The 21138-nt window shown below is 40.2% G+C and overlaps 1 pseudogene; it reads left to right on the forward strand.

Moving 5' to 3' along the window:
- The first annotated feature begins 4620 nt into the window (after positions 1 to 4620).
- Positions 4621 to 13780, forward strand: LOC122004613 (annotated as a pseudogene).
- The last annotated feature ends 7358 nt before the right edge of the window (positions 13781 to 21138 follow it).

The raw sequence follows: 21138 nt of genomic DNA on the forward strand, positions 1-21138 counted from the left end.
TTTGGACTCATGTTTACCTAATAAACACATAGGAGTTAGAATGAGTTCGATTAAAGCTCTCTAGGTTTATCAATGAATTTTGATCAAAATCTATTGATGGACCTAGAGAACTCGGATTTCTAAAAACTTGAAATGAGATGGAAGAGGTGAGTGTGTAGAAGGGAGATGTGGTGAGAAATCCTAGTCTTGAGTCTCCTACACAAAGTTATAGACCCGTGCTAATTAACACAAAATCTGAAACTTTCTAAACCTTCTAAGCAATGTTGGAAATCTTTTACAATGATAATGAAGGACGCCCTTGAACTCTAGGGCACTATAGAAATATACAAGAGTTAGAATGAATCCAATAAGAGCTATATAAGTCCATCAATGAGTTTTGACCAAAACTAATTGATAGACCCAGATGTTGTGGGTTTTTGAATTTTTGTAATGAGATGGAAGTGTGAAGTGTGTAGAAGATAGATATGATGAGAAATCTTGGTTTTGAGTCTCCTACCTGACATTATAGGCCCGTGTCAATTGGCACAAAATTTAAAACTTTCTAAACCTTCTGAATAATACTAAGAATCTTTTTTGATGATAATGGAGGGCACCCTTGAACTCCATGGAACTATAGAAACCTACAGGAGTTGGAATAAGTCCTATCAGAGTTCTCTAAATCCATCAATGAGTTTTGACTGAAACTAATTGATGGACCTAGATGACTTGGATTTCTAAAGTTTTATAATGAGATGAAAGTGTGGAGTGCGTAGAAGGTAGTATGGTGTCTAATCTTGGTCCTAATACACGTAGGCAAGGTTATCATCACGTGACAACTAGCACAGACTGTGATGCTGATTAACGAATATCTACACCATAGTGTTGCTAGTCTTCATAAACCAACACCACAATGTTGGTTAGAACTAACACTATGTTATATTTGAGAGATGTCTTAAACCAATCTCCTTATGGAATGTAGTATTTATTAGATAAATAGAGGTTCATTATTTGAGTGTATATTCTTTATGTATATGTGATTAGATCTTAAACTCATCTACTAAATGTCCGCAATATAATTCATAATATGAGAGAACTTGTGATTAGATAACAACTAGTGAGCATCTCTACGTATGTAATTATAAATGTATTGAAACGGTCCTTAGTTAATGAATTGATGAGTTCGAATATCATTGATTTTGTGAGACTAGCACATGTTATACTCCTTGGTTTACCAAGCAACTGCTCCTCACTAGCTGAAGATATTATGATGTCGAGAGTTAAACATGGATTCTAGTTAAGTATAACTAGTTTATTGGAGTGACCTACCATGAGACTTCATATGGTTCTATATATATATATATAGATATATTAATGAAGATCTCATTGTAGCTTGAGTGTAAGTTTTCTTTGACTTGAGGTATTCAAGTCATCTTGGTCATGGAGACATAGACTTTGACATCTTAAAGAAGCATCTCCTTTGAGGTGTGGACCCGGAATAATTTGATATAAGTCGAGATGTCCGAAGGTATTTGGATAGTTCACAGAGGATTTATCGCACATTGTGAGGAGACGTATAACCTATGGTCACTTGTCGGGATTATTACTTGAAGTTTTGGCCAAAGCATCGCATCGCATGTCATGAATATGATATTTTTGTACACATATAAAAGTAATTTGAATCCATAGAATGAAGAAGTATTTCTTGGGCTAGGTGTAACGTAGTTAGCCTAGTAGGGACTAATATATAGACCATGTTATGAACCAAGTGGGTATAAGACGAAAGGAACAAGGCACCATCCACTATAGCTGATAAAGGGTTTTGAAATCAACAATGGGAGGTAAGGAGCCAGGGTTGGACTCAGGGGAAATACCTTGAGAAGTAGAGCCAGAGGTTCTCCTACAGGGGGTTCTCTTGGCTCTCACTCTAGGTGGGGAAGAAGAAGAAATTGGCAGGGGTTGGAAAGATATAGGCATGCTCGGATCCATCTCAAAAGTAGAGATAATTGGAGGAATAGTAGAAACAAGTAAGCCAGGTCTCATTATATTAAGAGTAGAATTGGAACGGATACGAGTATAAGGCATAAGTTCCTTACCTCTTTCATGGAAGATATCAAAGGGGGCGATGGGGATTTGCTCAAGCGTGGGGATGGTAAGCCCAAGAGGAGTGTGTTTGTCAATATTCGGTCTTTTTCGATGAGCGATAAAGGGGCATTCCTCCTCGGAAGATTCATAGTTCTCTGCAGGTACCTCGTTAGGAGGAAGTAATCCAAGGGTGGAAGAAACGTGATTGAGGCGACGATTTTTTAATAAATCCTCCCCAAACTTAGTTAAAAATGATCTAGACAATGCTACATTTTTGTACATGAGAGCCGGGAGAATGTCGTCAACTGAAGGAAACAAAAAAACTATGATTTTAAGAGAGGACCAATTTAAGGGTAATAAACAAGAAGAACATTTAACTTACTGAAAGAAACATCCAATTCTGTATTGATAGAACTTATTCCAAAGGCAAACAGTAGACCTTCAGTGATTAATGTCGACAAACTAAATTTAGCACCCTTTAGTTTTAACATTGAAGCATGAAAGGTCGGATCAGTAGATATATCTTTTGGATTAGGGAGGGCAGGAAGATCCCGCTGCCAAGTTATAGGATATGGAGGAGGAGAAGGAAGGCATAAGAAGAAGAATTTATGCCTCCATTCTCCTTGTGCTGGGATTCTATTAAACAAAATGGCTTAGGACGACTCTGAAATTTGAAAAGGCTATCCTCCACTTGGCGTGGGACGAAAAAGTGGTGGAACAAGCAAGGAGATAAAAGAAAGTTGAGAAATCAAGAAACAACAATAAAACCAGCTAAAATAGAGAAAGATTGAGGGATAAGTTGATTTAGTGATATGTTGAAATACACGCTAACCTCAACAATAAAGGGATGGAGAGGGAACCGGAAGCTACACAAAGCTTGTTCCCAGAAAATAGCAATGCTCCTTGAAGGCAGAAGATGGAGACAATCCTCAGGGGTAGGAAGAGTAAGGTATGAAGGGAAGCCATAGTTTACTTGAAGTTCATATGCTTTTGATTCGTTAAAATCAGAAGAGCAATGGATAAGCCATTCGGTAGAAGAGGAAGAAGTCATTATGAGGAGAGGGGTTGACAGAAGGGGAGAATCGCAAATCGAACAGGAAGAAGAAAAATCTCTAAGACGAAGAAGACGATAAAGTAAAACCCCTGTTGGCCCCTTTTCTCCCTTTTCCAAAATCCTTGCATGATTATCAAGGTAGATAGCATAGAAGATGACGTTCCCAAGGGAGGCAAGTTTGAAAAAGGGCGAGAAATCCCGAAAAGGAGGATCATCTTAAACTCTCAACAAGACTCGATCAGCCAAATCTAGCTAACTGAATTTATCGAGTAAAGAGGGTGCAAGGGTATCAGTGAGCACACTCGGACGTTAAAAATTGAGTGAGTATATAGCGTAAAAGAATTCCGCTCATCTTTTATGGATCGAGCAGATGTACATATAAAAGAAATAGATTTGGGCAATTACTATCAGGGGAATAAATTAAATGCGAGCGGCCATTAAGGGCCAAATGAATATCTAGCTCATAAAAGGATATGGAGAACTCTCATGTGATCAAGGATCGAGCAAACGTTCAACCCCGCTCGACTCTTATGAATCGAGGGGATATTTTAGGATCAGATGCATAAACCCAATCAATCAATATAAGCCAATCAAATACATGACTGACTCATTTAGCCCAATCAGGGCGAGTGAACAAGTCCGTCCGATCTGCATAGATCGGTCAAGCAAAAGAAGAAAAGAACTAAAACATATAGGTAAGCCAAGTCATCCAGCCCTCATAGATTGAATGAACACTCACATTGTATACAGAGGGGTGAAGTGACCAATTGGTCATTGTAAACCAAACAGGTAACCTAAACTATGTGAAGATCCAAAGCAATTCATTCAGTTCTTATAAAGTGGATACATGTATATAGGAAAAGTAAGAAAATACATACATACATACATACATACATACATACATATATATATAAATTCACTTGCTTATCTTGAAGTAAATCCCTACCGGAGACAAGTAGAAGTATAAAATAAGAGTTACCTATTCTTTATAGACCGATCGAGCAATTAGAGCTAACATAGAAAATATATATAAGGAAAACTTAATTAATACAAGAAGCGTAAGAATCTGAAAGCTACTCGGGACGACTGTTCATCATCGGAGTCTGAAATACAAGAATATGTCAGACTAGCACTGATGGTGAGCTATGAAGGACAAAGTACATCAGAAGTCAATATCGATGAAGGGGGAGCGACTTCAGATGAATACAGCGAAGCAAGGGGGAGTCAGGGTTTAGGGTTTAGGGTTTAGGGTTTAGGGTTTAGGGTTTAGGCCATTCGACCATCTCTCTCAGCCTCATCTCCCTCTTCCCCTTCCTAGATCGACGCCCTTTCCTCTCTCGATCAGGATCAACACACGATGCCCTTGCTTCTCCGTCCAACCACACAACATCAACACACGGGCTGCTGAGATCACGCTGCTCTCGTTCACCACTCATCCAGTCCGCCATTGGATCAGCTTCGTCAACCCTTTATTATCCAACTTTCCCCTCTCCTCCAGTCCTCCCATTCATCCTCCAAACCCTAGCCTCCTCGGATCTCTCCCATTTAGGATATTTTCTCAAAACCCTGGTCGTCCTGCTTTCTATTTTTCTCCTGATTTGTTTCTCTTGCAGACTCTATCTAGCTCCACTTTCCAGTTTTCGTCTGCCAAGGTGATTCTTTTCGTTTTCTTTTTAGTTTTTTGGTGCAATTGATGCGTTTTTGTTGTATATTTTGATATTATCTTGTCCTGATCTTTTTTCTCTTGATTAGATATAGTATGGGGGAAGCCAAGGATAATGATGTTTACGAGAAGGAGCTCCTGGACTACGAAGAGGAGGAAGAGAAAGCTCCGGATTCGGTCGCTGCCAAGGTTTCCGGTGAAGCAGTGAAAAAGTAAGAACGGATTTTTACCGGTCTTCCGCTATTTTTTTTTTGTCTTTTTTTTTCACTTCATATTCATGGCATGGTGCATACTGTATAAAGGGTTTTTCTTTGTTGAGGGTTTTTTTGTCGTTACAATTTCAATCAATTAGTTTCTTTTTTCTTGTTTATTTATTGCACGTTTATAGCTATGGTCTGCTTAAAAATTTCCTCATTCCAAGGATTTCTCTAGTCAGAAACTTCGTTTTATTCTAGATCTAGTGTTGACGTTCTTTGTTTTCCATTTTCCCCTTCTCCTGTACATATTTTCATGCAAAGCTAGATTTTTTTAATCAAATTGAATTATTTAATAAGTTTATTAGGATAGAAATGCTCATGAATCTAACAACTTAGAGTTGTTACTATTCCTGTGTGGTAGCTATGTTATGCACATACTTTCTTTGAAGCTGGAGCAGAGGAATTTTATTTTTCACCCTCACTGTACATTATTGGATGTGATAAATGTTTTTTTTGTTTTTTTATCTTCCCTTAACTGAAGTTCCATTAGATTTATCTTCATGTTTTTTCTTCATTATATCATTGTGTAGCATCTATTTTATTACTGTCACATAATTTTGTTTTCTTTTTTAGTCTGGGTTTATTTCCATGAAATTTATGTTAGACCCCGTGGTAGTTTTGATGTGATCAACCAAGTTGGTTAGGTCCTGTTGTGTTTGATCCCTGTGGCTGACTGTGTAGGAGCTTAGGAGCACAGGAAGTCGAGCGGAAGATGCAGCTAGCGAGAAGGACGGCACGGGAAGGGAGCCGACGGGCTCGGTGCGTCCGAAGGACGATAGAGCTGCGGAAGAGTACTCCGGTGGGCGTGAAGAGCGTGTGCGGCGTTCGAGGGACGTTAAGCCGGGACGGAAGGCTACTCGAGGAGAAGGCCGGGAATTGGGTTCGGGTGAGCCCTATTCTGGTTGGCCACAATCACCCAAAAGAACGGAGCTTCGGAAGTCAAAGCGAAGAAGAAAAGGAGTCAAAAGAGGCTGAAATTACTGTAGCAGAAATTACTGTAGCAGGAACCTTGAAGGCGCCTTAAACATATTGAAGGCGCCTTAAACATATTGAAGGTGCCTTCAAAATTGAATGCGCCTTGAAAGGCTTGTTTAAGGCACCTTGAGTCAGGTCAGTTTGACCGTTTGCGCTGCGGATAAAGTTTTATCCGCTGACCGAACTGGAGGTGCCTTGAACCTTATTGGAGGCGCCTTGGACTCTCGGGATAAGATTTTCAGGACCTATATAAAGGCCCCTGGAGCTAGGAAAGTAACAACAACTCAAGCAATCATTGTGTAGCCATTCCTAGCAATAGTTCTAAGCTTCCAAAGTGTAAAAGGCTTCTCCGCCTTCAGAGAAGGAGAATTTTTCTACTGAGCTATTCATCGCCATGGATTAACAACCGTCTTAGTTGTAACTAGGTTAAATCCCAGTCTTCTCTGTCTTTCTGTATTTAGTTTGTATTGCTTTACTATTTTATCACTATTGCACTAATTGAGTTGAAAGTACGAGGAGGGTATATTTTATTTCTGTTTACAGCAATTCACCCCCCTCTTGCCGGCCTCCGCTGCACCAACAAGTGGTATCAGAGCTTGATCGTCTCAGAAGGACTAACCGCCAACTGAAGCACTACGATCAAGCCGATGGCCGGAGCGAACATCTATCCCCTGAAGTTCGACGGAGACTTCGCCACATGGAAGCGCAAAATGGAGGTATTTTTTAAAATCGAATTTGACATTCTTTTAATAATGAAATATGGCTATGCAGTTCCAAAAGGTAAGGAGGAAAATACCTGGACTAAAAAGGAGCAAGCAGATTTCATCGCCAACGGAAAGGCTGAGTTCCACCTACTCAGTGTTCTGTCGCCTCAGGAGGTAAATCGGATTGGAAGCTACGACTCCGCGAAAGATCTCTGGGAAAAATTCCTTGAGCTTCATGAAGGTACCTCCGAAGCGAAGCTAGAGAGACGCGACATCCTCCGGAACCAGTTGAGGAACCTCCGGATGAACCAAGGCGAGAAGGTAGCGCAGCTCCAAGCAAGGATCAAAGAGCTGATCATGCAACTAACCAATCTTGGAGAAAAGGTAACGAATTGGGACTCTATCCGGTACGCGCTCAACGCCTTCCCGAGAACTCCCGATTGGGCTTCCTTAGTAGATGCGTACTACATCTCTAAGGATTTCGAGGTAAGTACTTTAGAACAATTGTTTTCGACTTTTGAACTTCATGAATCTCGAGTTGCAGAGCCCACTGGAGTAGAGAAAATCAGTCAGAACATTGCCCTAAAGGAAAAAGTAAACGGTTCTAACTCCGAAACCTCAGTCGACGAATCCGAAGCGGCACTACTGGTAAGACGCTTCAATAAGTTTTTCAGTACTAATAAATTTAAATTTCAGAGGCATCATCGAAAGAAGAGGACGGTTCGTTGCTACAACTGCAACGAAGAGGGGAACATCAAAGATGACTGCCCAAAGCTAAAGAGAAAGGAGAAAGAAAGGGAAAAGTCAAAATACAAGAAACCAGAACCCTCCAAGCACAAGAACCTGAAGGCTACCTGGTCAGATTCGTCATCCTCTGAGTCAGACATCGAAGAATTCTCGGGGTTAGCACTAATGGCGAACCATCAGCCGGAAGAAGACTCAAGCACAGAGATGAGCATCGATGAAGGGGGAGGAACATCAGAAGAAGAAAGCAACAGTGAAGGGGGAGCGTCATCAGATCAGGTAAGTAAGGTACGCAATCTAACCCCGACTCAATATTTTAAATTTATTAAAGCTCTTTCTAAAGAATAGGATAAATTAGAAAAAGAAAATGAAAATTTGAAATCAGAAAATGAAAGTTTAAAATTAGAAATTGAAAAACTGAAATCTGCTGCATACTTAAATCAATTTCCAAACTCAAAATTAAGAATTTATGGAAAATTGAACTGGTACATTAGAAACTATCAGGGTCAACTTAGAAAAGTGCCTAAAATTTATGTACCCCCTAAATATCTAATTAATCCAGTAGGAAGGAACCTTTATTGGGTTCCAAAATTTGTGCTAAATTAATTACTTTTAACTTAAAAGCTTTACAGTGAGAAAATTAAACATTGAAATTCTTTATAGAAGCTTTGTCTAAGGAAGTGGTTGTTGCTCCAATAACCAAGAAGGCCTAGTGCCTCGCCACGACCTGGAAACTAAAATATTGAAAGAAAATGTTTAATTAGCTTTCTGAAAAAGCATTAAAAACAAGAATTAAATTATGCTTTGAAAGTTTATCAAACATTTTTTCTCTTAGAAATTTTTCTTGAAAATTCTAACTTAGATTTTTTTTTTTAGTTAGAAATTTTTTCCTGGAGAAATTCTAAATAACTTCATTTGACTTAGAAACTTTTTTTGGAACATTCAAAAATTTAGTTTACTTAGGATTTTTTTTAATTAATTGACTTAGAAATATTTTTTGGAACCCCGATTTTTGCTGTGATCAAAGGAGGAGAGAGAAGTACAAGTTTAGGGGGAGTTAGGAAAATTAACTGAATTTTTTTTTTCTAAACTGTGTTGCAATTTTATTTATTGCAAATTTATGCTTAAATATGTTAGTTTAGTAATTCCCTTTAAAATTACTATTTATGTCTATTTTAACCCTAACTTGAACTTGGGTTGATGCACATCAAAAGGGGGAGATTGTCAGACCCCGTGGTAGTTTTGATGTGATCAACCAAGTTGGTTAGGTCCTGTTGTGTTTGATCCCTATGTCTGAGTGTGCAGGAGCTTAGGAGCACAGGAAGTCGAGCGGAAGACGCAGCTAGCGAGAAGGACGGCACGGGAAGGGAGCAGACGGGCTCGGTGCGTCCGAAGGACGAGAGAGCTGCGGAAGAGTACTCCAGTGGGCTTGAAGAGCGTGCGCGGCGTTCGAGGGACGTTAAGCCGGGATGGAAGGCTGCTTGAGGAGAAGGCCGGGAATTGGGTTCGGGTGAGCCCTATTCCGGTTGGCCGCAATCACCCAAAAGAACGGAGCTTCGAAAGTCAAAGCGAAGAAGAAAAGGAGTCAAAAGAGGCTGAGATTACTATAGCAGAAATTACTGTAGCAGGAACCTTGAAGGCGCCTTAAACATATTGAAGGCGCCTTAAACATATTGAAGGCGCCTTAAACACATTCAAGGCGCCTTCAACATTGAAGGCGCCTTGAAAGGCTTGTTTAAGGCGCCTTGAGCCAGGTCAGTTTGACCGTTTGTGCTGCAGATAAAGTTTTATCCGCTGACCGAGCTGGAGGCGCCTTGAACCTTGTTGGAGGTGCCTTGGACTCTCGGGATAAGATTTCCAGGACCTATATAAAGGCCCCTGGAGCTAGGAAAGTAACAACAACTCAAGCAATCATTGTGTAGCCATTCCTAGCAATAGTTCTAAGCTTCCAAAGTGTAAAAGGCTTCTCCGCCTTCAGAGAAGGAGAATTTTTCTACTGAGCTATTCATCGCCATGGATTAACAACCGTCTTAGTTGTAACCAGGTTAAATCCCGGTCTTCTCTGTCTTTCTGTATTTAGTTTGTATTACTTTATTATTTTATCACTATTGCACTAATTGAGTTGAAAGTACGAGGAGGGTATATTTTATTTCTGTTTACAGCAATTCACCCCCCTCTTGCCGGCCTCCACTGCACCAACAAGTGGTATCAAAGCCTGATCGTCTCAGAAGGACTAACCGCCAACTGAAGCACTACGATCAAGATGATGGCCGGAGCAAACATCTATCCCTCGAAGTTCAACGGAGACTTCGCCACATGGAAGCGTAAAATGATGGTATTTTTTAAAATCGAATTTGACATTCTTTTAATAATGAAATATGGCTATACAGTTCTGAAAAATAAGGAGAAAAATACCTGGATGAAAAAGGAGCAAGCAGATTTCATCGCCAACGGAAAGGCTGAGTTCCACCTACTCAGTGTTCTGCCGCCTCAGGAGGTAAATCGGATCGGAAGCTACGACTCCGCGAAAGATCTCTGGGAAAAATTCCTGGAGCTTCACGAAGGTGCCTCCGAAGCGAAGCTAGCGAGGCGCGACATCCTTCGGAACCAGTTGACGAACCTTCGGATGAACCAAGGCGAGAAGGTAGCGCAGCTCCTAGCAAGGATCAAAGAGTTGATCACGCAACTAGCCAATCTTGGAGAAAAGGTAACGAATCGGGACTCTATCCGATACGTGCTCAACGCCTTCCTGAGAACTTCGCTTCCTTAGTAGATGCGTACTACATCTCTAAGGATTTCGAGGTAAGTACTTTAGAACAATTGTTTTCGAATTTTGAACTTCACGAATCTCGATTTGGAGAGCCCACTGGAGTAGAGAAAATCAGTCAGAACATTACCCTAAAGGCAAAAGTAAACGGTTCTGACTCTGAAGCCTCAGTCGACGAATCTGAAGTGACACTACTAGTAAGACGCTTCAATAAGTTTTTCAGTACTAATAAATTTAAATCGCAGAGGCATCATCGAAAGAAGAGGACGGTTCGTTGCTACAACTGCAATGAAGAGGGGCACATCAAAGATGACTGCCCAAAGCTAAAGAGAAAGGAGAAAGAAAGGGAAAAGTCAAAATACAAGAAACCAGAACCCTCCAAGCACAAGAACCTGAAGGCTACCTGGTCAGATTCATCATCCTCTGAGTCAGACATCGAAGAATTCTCGGGGTTAGCGCTAATGGCGAACCATCAGCCGGAAGAAGACTCAAGCACAGAGATGAGCATCGATGAAGGGGGAGGAACATCAGAAGAAGAAAGCAACAGTGAAGGGGGAGCGTCACCAGATCAGGTAAGTAAGGTATGCAATCTAACCCCGACTCAATCTTTTAAATTTAGTAAAGCTCTTTCTAAAGAATAGGATAAATTAGAAAAAGAAAATGAAAATTTGAAATCAGAAAATGAAAGTTTAAAATTAGAAATTGAAAAACTGAAATCTGCTGCATGCTTAAATCAATTTCCAAACTCAAAATTAAGAATTTAGGAAAAATTGAACTGGTACATTAGAAACCATCAGGGACAACTTAGAAAAGTGCCCAAAATTTATGTACCCCCGAAATATCTGATTAATCCAGTAGGAAGGAACCTTTATTATGTTCCAAAATCTGTGCTAAATTAATTACTTTTAAGTTAAAAGCTTTACAGTGAGAAAATTAAACATTGAAATTCTTTATGGAAGCTTTGTCTAAGGAAGTGGTTGTTGCTCCAATAACCAAGAAGGCCTAGTGCCTCGCCACGACCTGGAAGCTAAAATATTGAAAGAAAATGTTTAATTAACTTTCTGAAAAAGCATTAAAAACAAGAATTAAATAATGCTTTGAAAGTTTATCAAACATTTTTTCTCTTAGAAATTTTTCTTGAAAATTCTAACTTAGAAATTTTTTTTAGTTAGAAATTTTTTCCTGGAGAAATTCTAAATAACTTCATTTGACTTAGAAATTTTTTTTGGAACATTCAAAAATTTAGTTTACTTAGGATTTTTTTTAATTAATTGACTTAGAAAGTTTTTTTGGAACCCTGTTTTTCTCTTATTGTCACCCCTTTTTTTGCTATGATCAAATGGGGAGAGAGAAGTACAAGTTCAGGGGGAGTTAGGAAAATTAACTGAAATTTTTTTTTCTAAACTGTGTTGCAATTTTATTTATTGCAAATTTATGCTTAAATATGTTAGTTTAGTAATTTCCTTTAAAATTACTATTTATGTCTATTTTAACCCTAACTTGAACTTGGGTTGATGCACATCAAAAAGGGGGAGATTGTTAGACCCCGTGGTAGTTTTGATGTGATCAACCAAGTTGGTTAGGTCCTGTTGTGTTTGATCCCTGTGTCTGAGTGTGCAGGAGCTTAGGAGCATAGGAAGTCGAGCGGAAGACGCAGCTAGCAAGAAGGACGGCACGGGAAGGGAGCCGACGGGCTCGGTGCGTCCGAAGGACGAGAGAGCTGCGGAAGGGTACTCCGGTGGACGTGAAGAGCGTGTGCGACGTTCGAGGGACGTTAAGCCGGGACGGAAGGCTGCTCGAGGAGAAGCCGAGAATTGGGTTCGGGTGAGCCCTATTCCGGTTGGCCACAATCACCCAAAAGAACGGAGCTTCGGAAGTCAAAGCGAAGAAGAAAAGGAGTCAAAAGAGGCTGAAATTACTGTAGCAGAAATTACTGTAGCAGGAACCTTGAAGGCGCCTTAAACATATTGAAGGCGCCTTAAACATATTCAAGGTGCCTTCAACATTAAAGGCGCCTTGAAAGGCTTGTTTAAGGCGCCTTGAGCCAGGTCAGTTTGACCGTTTGCGCTGCGAATAAAGTTTTATCCACTGACCGAGCTGGAGGCGCCTTGAACCTTGTTGGAGGTGCCTTGGACTCTTGGGATAAGATTTCCAGGACCTATATAAAGGCCCCTGGAGCTAGGAAAGTAACAACAACTCAAGCAATCATTGTGTAGCCATTCCTAGCAATAGTTCTAAGCTTCCAAAGTGTAAAAGGCTTCTCCGCCTTCAGAGAAGGAGAATTTTTCTACTGAGCTCTTCATCGCCCTGGATTAACAACCGTCTTGGTTGTAACCAGGTTAAATCCTGATCTTCTCTATCTTTCTATATTTAGTTTGTATTTCTTTACTATTTTATCACTATTGCACTAATTGAGTTGAAAGTACGAGGAGGGTATATTTTATTTCTGTTTACAGCAATTCACCCCCCTCTTGTCGGCCTTCGCTGCACCAACAATATATACAAAAGGTGAATACTGTTTTCTAACTATGATAAAACGTACAGGGGTTACGTTGGGATTCACAGTTCTGAATTCAGAGACTTTCTGTTGAAGCCAGAACTCCTTCGTGCTATTGTTGATTGTTGTTTTGAGCATCCTTCCGAAGGCAAGATACAGTATCATTTTTAAACGTACATATTTTTAATTTTAGAGAGATGTTGATATGGGAAATTTTGATTGGTTCCGGAACCACTGTTGAATAACTCAGCATTTTAGATTTAGTTTTCTGTCAAATGTTCGTACACTCCAATTCACTTTGTAGTTGCATCTAATTCATTAAAATCAATTTTGGTCTTTAAAGTTTGTTCATAATATAAAATATCTTCTGGTACAAAAGAGTGCATTGTGTTGGCAATAGTTCAATTTCATCTTAGGCGGATGAGGTAATCATTGAAATTATATGAAAGTGGTTTTTTCAATTAAAGTACTAGAACTATATAGACTTGTCCTCTGCTAATTTTACTTTCTTAATTTGAGAGTAAATCAGGAGAACCCTATTTAAATTTAAATAGATATCTCGTTTCATCATCGAGTGGATAGATGCATAAATCTTTATGGTATTTTGCAGGTAAAGATCACTTGCATGTTTCTCAGTTTGGTGGAGAATAGGGTAAACCTTTCCATTAAAGGATCCAGAAGATTATTTTTTACTTACTGGGGTACTCCTCAATTTTCATCAGTACAACATGAATGTATTCCACAAGCTATTCTAGGAATGGATGTTATTTGTCAAGCAAAATCTGGAATGGGCAAAACGGCGATTTTTGTACTTTCTACTCTTCTGTAAATTGAGCCAACAGCAGGCCAAGTTGCTGCACTTGTGATGTGTTATACAAGAGAATTGGCCTTCCAGGTTTGACTTTATTTTTAAAGAATGATTTCTGTTGATTTTGGTGGTTCTAGAATTTTGATTCATATTTATATTTGTGCAGATTTGCCATGAGTTTGAGCGATTCAGCACGTACTTACCAGACATCAAGATTGCTGTATTTTTTGGGGATATTTTCCAATTGTAGGCATCTATATAGAAAGATGCAGGAAAAGATGTTGTTGCAGGATTTCAGATTGTTGGATCAAGTGCCTGTGGAGTATGTACCATCAAGAAATCAGAATAAAAATTCCATCCAATAACAGTTGAATAAAAGGGCTTCTTACTTAAGCAGTAGGCTAATTGGTACCTCAACTGGCCAATTGGTTGTTGTGCCATGCAATGTTCGGTGAGTAAGAATAACATTATATATCACTCTCACTTGCCTATTTTTGAGAACTTGCAGTAAGAATAACATTGACTATCATCAATGTTGAGAAGGAAATTAATTTTTTGTTGGATCCTCTTGGTCACCGCATTCTTGATCAAGATTGGAAATATGTTGTCAACATGTAAGTTTTTTGGCTTCTTTTCTTACCTTTGTTAAAACATGGATGTATTTTGATGTGGAAATATAATTCCCACTGGTTATATGCATGAAGGGCCTTGAAAATGTATAATGTGGAGGCGGGAAGGAAAGGGAAAAAACAACCAACATGGGTAGTTGTCAAGGTATGTCCTTTTGATTGGCAACTGTTTCACTATCCTCGAAGGAGTTATTCCAATATTCCTTTTCTAACATAGACTCCTCAACAACCGGATGCGGAGTAATGTGGTTTTTATATCATGCGATACTTGAAAGATATAATTGAAAATTTTGGAGTTGACCACAAGGATTCACTTCCAGCAATGGTAATAATACAATATCTTCCATTTTGCATATAAGCCCTAAAGAAAATTTGTTGTATTTTCCAACACTGCTTCAGTATCATATTCGTTGCTCCAGTTGTTGCGCTTGGGGTTTATGATCTGATCTTTCATTTGATTTCCTCTAGTTCTACAAAGTTTATGTCTGGTTGAAAGAACAGTCTTAAATTTGTCAAATTTGTTCTTAGAAATGATTTCATAAGCCTAGCTCGGAGAGGATAAAGTTTGAAATTCGTGTTGACTAGTTTACAATTCCCAACGAATCTTTAATTTAACCCTCTTTGTCGATCTATATGTACATGAATCCAACAAAAAGTGTTTTGGGATTTTCCTGATTTTTTTTTTAAGAGACCTTACCGTTCAAAGATTCCATTGATTAGTTGCATGCACTAAAGATAGTGGGACAAGAATACATATCCTCTCTTGTTTCCCTATTTCAAGTAATTTCTATGTGATTAATTACCACTTCATTCTTTTATGATATGATCTACACATGCACATTATAAACAATATACAATAAGCAATGATGATATATGGTGAATTTACTTCTTTACTTATTTCTTGTTTTACTTGATGTATTATTGAGCATCCTCATCCATATATTATAGGCCTTGGAAATTATATACAGTTATATATTGACCACAATATTAGTAATTTGATTATCAAGTTGATCTTATAGTTCTGTTGGTTCTAAAGGAAATTTATTCTTTGTCACTTTTTATACGTACAAGAGTTTTGGATTGTTTAGGGTAGAGAATTACAAATCAGAAAAGCTCAAGTTCTTTAGTGGATATATATCGTTGTTTGTTTCACCTTTCTTGATCTCAATGCACACCAATCCCTTAGTTTAAGGAGGTAGTTCATTTTGTTGAGTTGTTGTTACAAACTAATCCCTTATATTTATGTGATAATTGATGAATGTTTCTTTTTTTAAGCATTCCAGTTAGTCATCTTGTTACCTGGTGCCTTTACTGCTTTTTCAACTATGATTTTTGGTCTTGGTTTACTAATATATTATTTTATGTGTTTTTACAGTTTACAAATCTCAAGTACTCCAAAGTTGAAATTGATGAAGTGCGGTTCGAGTGGGTTGAATGCATGCTAGATTACATTTGAGTAGGAAAGGTATTTGATTTTGAAAACTTTGGATGATGCATGCATTTGCATGGAATGTAAATTGTGGATACTACCTTGATGTGTACAATATCTATTATACCTTTTGATGTTGTAAAAAGAATATTTGTGTATTTTATGGATACTATTGTAAGAAGAATATTTGTGTAATTTGTGGATACGGACTTGATGTGTACAATATCTATTAACTTTTTATGTTGTAAGAATAATATTTATGCATTGGTTACATGGATATTGACTTGTTTGTATAATATCGATTTTTTCACTGTTTCGGAAATCGAATCTGTGTCGTTAAATAATATTGATATTACATCAGTTTTCCACCGCTGCTAAAACCGGTGTCATTAACTAATATTACATCGGTCGTATACCGTTGCAAAACTAGTGTTATTAGCATATATTACATCAATTTTACACCGTTGCTGAAACAGTGTCGTTAAGTGATATTACACCGGTTTATAACCGATTCGAAAACTAATGTCTTTAAGTGGTACTACACCGGTTATACCCTGATGTCTAAAATGACATACCTTTTACATCGCCTTCATAGACATCGGCCGATTTTGTAATAGATAGCGGTGGAAAACTGATGTCTATAAGAATTTTTTTTTGTAGTGCATTTTTTATGTGATTAAAGGGGGAGAAGGATATATTAAGTCTAGGGGGAGGTATAATTTAATTTTTAACTGAAAAATCTTATTTTTATCTTTACATTGCATTTTTTTTTACATTGATTTACCCTAGCTTAACTTGGGTTGCTCACATCAAAAAGGGGAAGATTGTTAGAACCCCAAGGTTGTTTTGATGTGATCAAACAAGTTACGTTAGGTCATGTTTATTTTAACCCTTGTGTCTAAGTGTACAGGAGCTTAGGAGCACAGGAAGTCGAGCGGAAGACGCGGCTAGCGAGAAGGATGGCACGGGGAGAGAGCCGACGGGCTCGGTGCGTCCGAGGGATGAGGTGCTGCGGAAGAGTACACCGGTTGAAGAGAAGAACGTATGTGATGTTCGAGGGACTAGAAACCGGGGAGGAAGGCTGCTCGAGGAGAAGGCCGGAATTTGGGTTCGGCTGAGCCCTTTTTTCGGATGGCAAAGATCACCCAAGCATGCCGAGCCGGAGTGGAAGACCTGGATTGAGGCGAGCTGAATCGGAGCAGAGGTCTCGGACTGAAAAAGTCAACACTATTGACTTTCTTGGTCCGAGTGCCCGGAACCAGTCTGGGGCGCTCGGAACCCTTTCGGGTGCTCAGACCTGGATTTTATCCAGATCACGATCAAACAAAATCTATGCTAAAAGAGATAAAGTTTTATCCCCTCCCAGATGCCTGGAACCCTTCCAGGCGCCCCGACCAAGGCTATAAATATAGCCTTGGTCCAAGAAGCTGAACAACAACTCGTAATTCATTTCATTTTGTTCTACTTTTCTTTGTGTGCTGTTAACACTGTATGAGGCTAGTCCGCCCGAAAGAGATCTTTAGATAGTGTGCTTCATTCTCCTTGGATTAGCAATCTTTTGATTGCAAACCAAGTAACTCCTTTGTGTCTATTTCCTATTTAATTAGTCTCTTTATTTTTAATTACAAGTATTCTTAATTTAGTTATAAGTCTAGAAAGGGTTGGTTTATTCTTTCAAGGCAATTCACCCCTCCCCTCTTGCCGGCCTCCAAAGGGGCCAACAGATAGAAGGCGCTCGGCTGGAAAATATTTGGTCGAGCATAAACATAACCCGCTTGGTAATATAATCTTGGGCGAGCGAGCAGATATACAAACTAAGGTGGATAGAAGGCGCTCAGCTGGGAAATATCCGGTCGAACATAAACATAACTCGCTCGGTAATATAATATCGAGCAAGCGAGCAGATATACAATTTAAGGTGGATAGAAGGCGCTCGGGTGGTAAATATCCGGTCGAGCATAAACATAACTCGCTCGGTAATAAAATCTCGAGTGAGCGGACAGATATACAATCTAAGGTGGATAGAAGGTGCTCGGCTGGGAAATATCCGGTCGAGCATAAACATATCCTGTTCGGTAATATAATCTCGGGCGAGCGAGCAGATATACAAATTAAGGTGGATAGAGGTGCTCGGCTAGGAAATATCCGGTCTAGCATAAACATAACTCGCTCGGTAATATAATCTCGGGCGAGTGAACAGATATGCACGTACTTTTATAAGGCTATTAGTATAAGATCGACCTGGCGAAATCTGGCCGGGCATGAAGACATTCGCACTTACTAAATCTTGTAAACATAGCCAGTAAGGATTAGTATGACTAAATATGTGTGATATATGAACAATATGAGAATAATATATGATCGTATGATAATTTGTTTAATCTAGCAGGAAACATCTTCCAAAAGCTTCCGTGGGGGTGATAGACGACAAAGAAGGTACATCTGGGGTCCAAAAAAGATTCATTAAACTATTATTGTAGGTGCTTACATCATCTCATAACAAACTCTAACAAACTGGGATCCACCTCATGATCATGGAGGCTATATGAGGTGGTATAAAAAGGGGAATCCTCTCCGTTGGCAAAGTACATGCAACGCCACCATTAAAACCCTAGTTCCACATCAGTATTACTGTACTTCTTCTTCTTCTTCTTCTTCTTACTGAATAGAGGTGACTGACTTGAGCGTTGGAGGGTCTAGCCAGGGATTCCCACCTCGGTCCTAGGTCACTAACATTTTGTCGGTTGGTCCCATAGTGTGTAGGAGGTGACAACATCCGCTGGAATGTTGATCTATGGTTTTCTTCGTCACGGTGCCCTAATTCGTTGAAGTCTTCCCTAGATCTGCTTTGGGTTTCTCATATCTAGCTTCCACCTACTATTCTCGTCGTTAGAAGGTATTTTTGACTAGATTTCTTAGGTATCTGCTTTGGTTTTCTCATATCCATTATTATTCACCTTCCCCGGAGTCGTCGCCTAGCTTTCCTCTAGAGTCATCGCCTGCCCTCCCCAGCTCTTCATCTTGTTACGCTTTCTAACAGGATCATAGCTCATTAGCTGCTTAGAGCTCCTTTCTAGGTTGGCCTCAAACTGAGCCACCTCCACGATCAACTACTCAACGTGATCTCGGAAGGCTTCTGGATGTCCGCCCGAGGCACGCAACTATTGCACCTCGTGCTCCAAAAAGGCTTGCCTCTGGCACATGGTCAAGCTTTCAACCTAGAACTGTATTAAAAATAGGTTAAGGATTGCTAATCAAGAAATAGGCAAGCAAACATAATAATAATATACATACCCTAGTGAACTTCTGAATATAGCCATCTGTGAGCTCACCAAGAGAGATAGTCATCGCACGGGCCCGAGCATCAAACCAGACTTGTGTCAGCTGTCCTTGAATTCTGATTTGGTGTTCGGGGGAGTGCGGTTCAGTGTCGTCAGGATGGCGTCAGTCATCCGTTGGTAGGTGGATGATGGTCGTTATGTGTCTCCGGTCGCTCAGACCTTATGGCTCGGAGGTGGCTGGCATATGGACTTAGGCAATGGGGAGGAGCGGATGGTGGACACTTGGGCGGCTCGAAAGGAGGATTGGAGAGGCATATACGTGACAAGCGGCGCATATATGGTCCCCAATGACAGCGCAGAGAGCGAAGGTGTCTGGTTGGATGACAAAGAAGTGGGATCCACGACAGTCCCCTGTTTGGGAAAGGTGGGAGATGAAGTCTCACCCCGCTCGAATGACAAACGCGAGGCAGCATGGGTGGGGGTCTGCAGGGTAGAGGTAGCCGAATGGGACGAACCTTCCCCTTGATGCCTCTTGCGTCTTTGGATTAAAGGCTTGCTCGAGGTTGTTGACTCCGAGGGAACTGCGATCGACAATAGTGAAGGTCATTCAAGGGAGTTCAGCTGTTGCGGTCGTGATGTTGCTAGCCACCATCTTGCTTCCCCCTGCCTCGCTAACCGCAATGTCACTAGTCGGATCGTTTGATTGGTCAACCGGCTGTAAGCCACGACTCTCTAGCTTAGCAATGTTTGTGGCATTAATTGTCGCATTAGTGAGCCTGCTTTTGTTGCTTAGTCATGCTCTTAGTATGATTTGAGCTACAACAAAGGAAGAGAAATCAGTTTGATTCAAAGATGGGGAGAAGAAAGAGCATACTTTAGGTAAGGGCAGTCGAGTGCGGATCGGGCTCAACGTGAACACATATAGGACACTCTCCAATAGCAGCCGGCGGATATGATATTTCTGACCGGGTAAACTGGAGGCTGCTTAGAGATAGTCTGATCAGCTTCATATCTCCCGAGTGACGAAGGCTTCATCACTTCCATCTGCCAGCTGGTAGGGAAGTCGGACCGAGCGAGAAAATGAACAAAAAAGTAATGCTCTCTCCAATGCTTATTGGAGGATGACATTTTATCAAAAAAGACAGCGCCCACTCGGTCTTGGAACATAAAGGTCCCTGGTTCGGACAACTTAGTATAATAAAAGTAGTGGACACTCAAGGGACTAAGGGGATGTCGTGCAAACGGAATAGCACAACCACCCCGCACAGCAACCTAAAGGACTTGGGCACTAGTTGGTGCAAGGAGATATGGAAATATTTACACATGATAAAGAAGAAAGGGTGAATGGAAAAGCGGAGACCGACTCATAATTGGTCCTTGAAAAAGAGCAAAAAACCCATCGGGAGATAAATGGGGTTGGTCGTATGCAAAGAGGATGGCGATTTGATAATCGGAGGGGAAATGGTAGGTGAGTTTCATCTGGTCGATTTCATCACCGTTGAACTTAGAATCAGTCGAAGTATACCATAGGATAGATGCAGGAGGTTAAGGAGATGCATCCATAGAAAACAGAAAGTGAAGAAGATCAATGACGTCACGAGAGGGGAAAAGAAAGCTTATTGATAGGGAATGCTGGCGATGTAGAGGAAGGAGGAAATCGACGGAGTACATGTGCAAAGGAGAAGGGTGACGAAGTATGAGAATGACGACAGTAAGGGTTTATAAGCCCAGTGAGCAATCGCGCTGAGCCGTTCGATTGAGGGTTGCAAAAAACGAAGAAAAAAATATGGCCATGGAATTCAAAATAGCGCATGTCACATCAATCGCAAATATCCGCCCGTCATCTCAAGTGTACGACGGTAGAGATCGGGGCACATGGTTGTGGGTGACAGGAGAGCATTAATGAGGCTTAATTAAAAGGCATAGGCAGTGTGCTTAGCAATAATGACCAAAGATTTACACAGTCTTCCAAAAATTGAGATGGCATCAGCAACTAATAAAAGACACTCGTCCGAGGAAGCGACGAGATGTAGAAAAATTGCTAAGTGTTGTCACCAATCATCCCGACCGACAAAGATCTCTGACTAAATCAATAGTTGATCAGCGGCTCTAAACCTAGGGGATAAAACAGCTTCAGCATCCTTATAGTTGAGCGGAAGCTCTAAACCCAGGTCAGTAATTGATAGTCAAGCGGCGGCTCTAAACCCAGGGGATAAAACAACTTCAGCATCCTTCATTGCTGAGTGGTGGCTCTAAACTCAGGTCTGTA

Source organism: Zingiber officinale, chromosome 7B (assembly GCF_018446385.1).
Source record: "Zingiber officinale cultivar Zhangliang chromosome 7B, Zo_v1.1, whole genome shotgun sequence".
NCBI classification, from domain to species: Eukaryota; Viridiplantae; Streptophyta; class Magnoliopsida; order Zingiberales; family Zingiberaceae; genus Zingiber; species Zingiber officinale.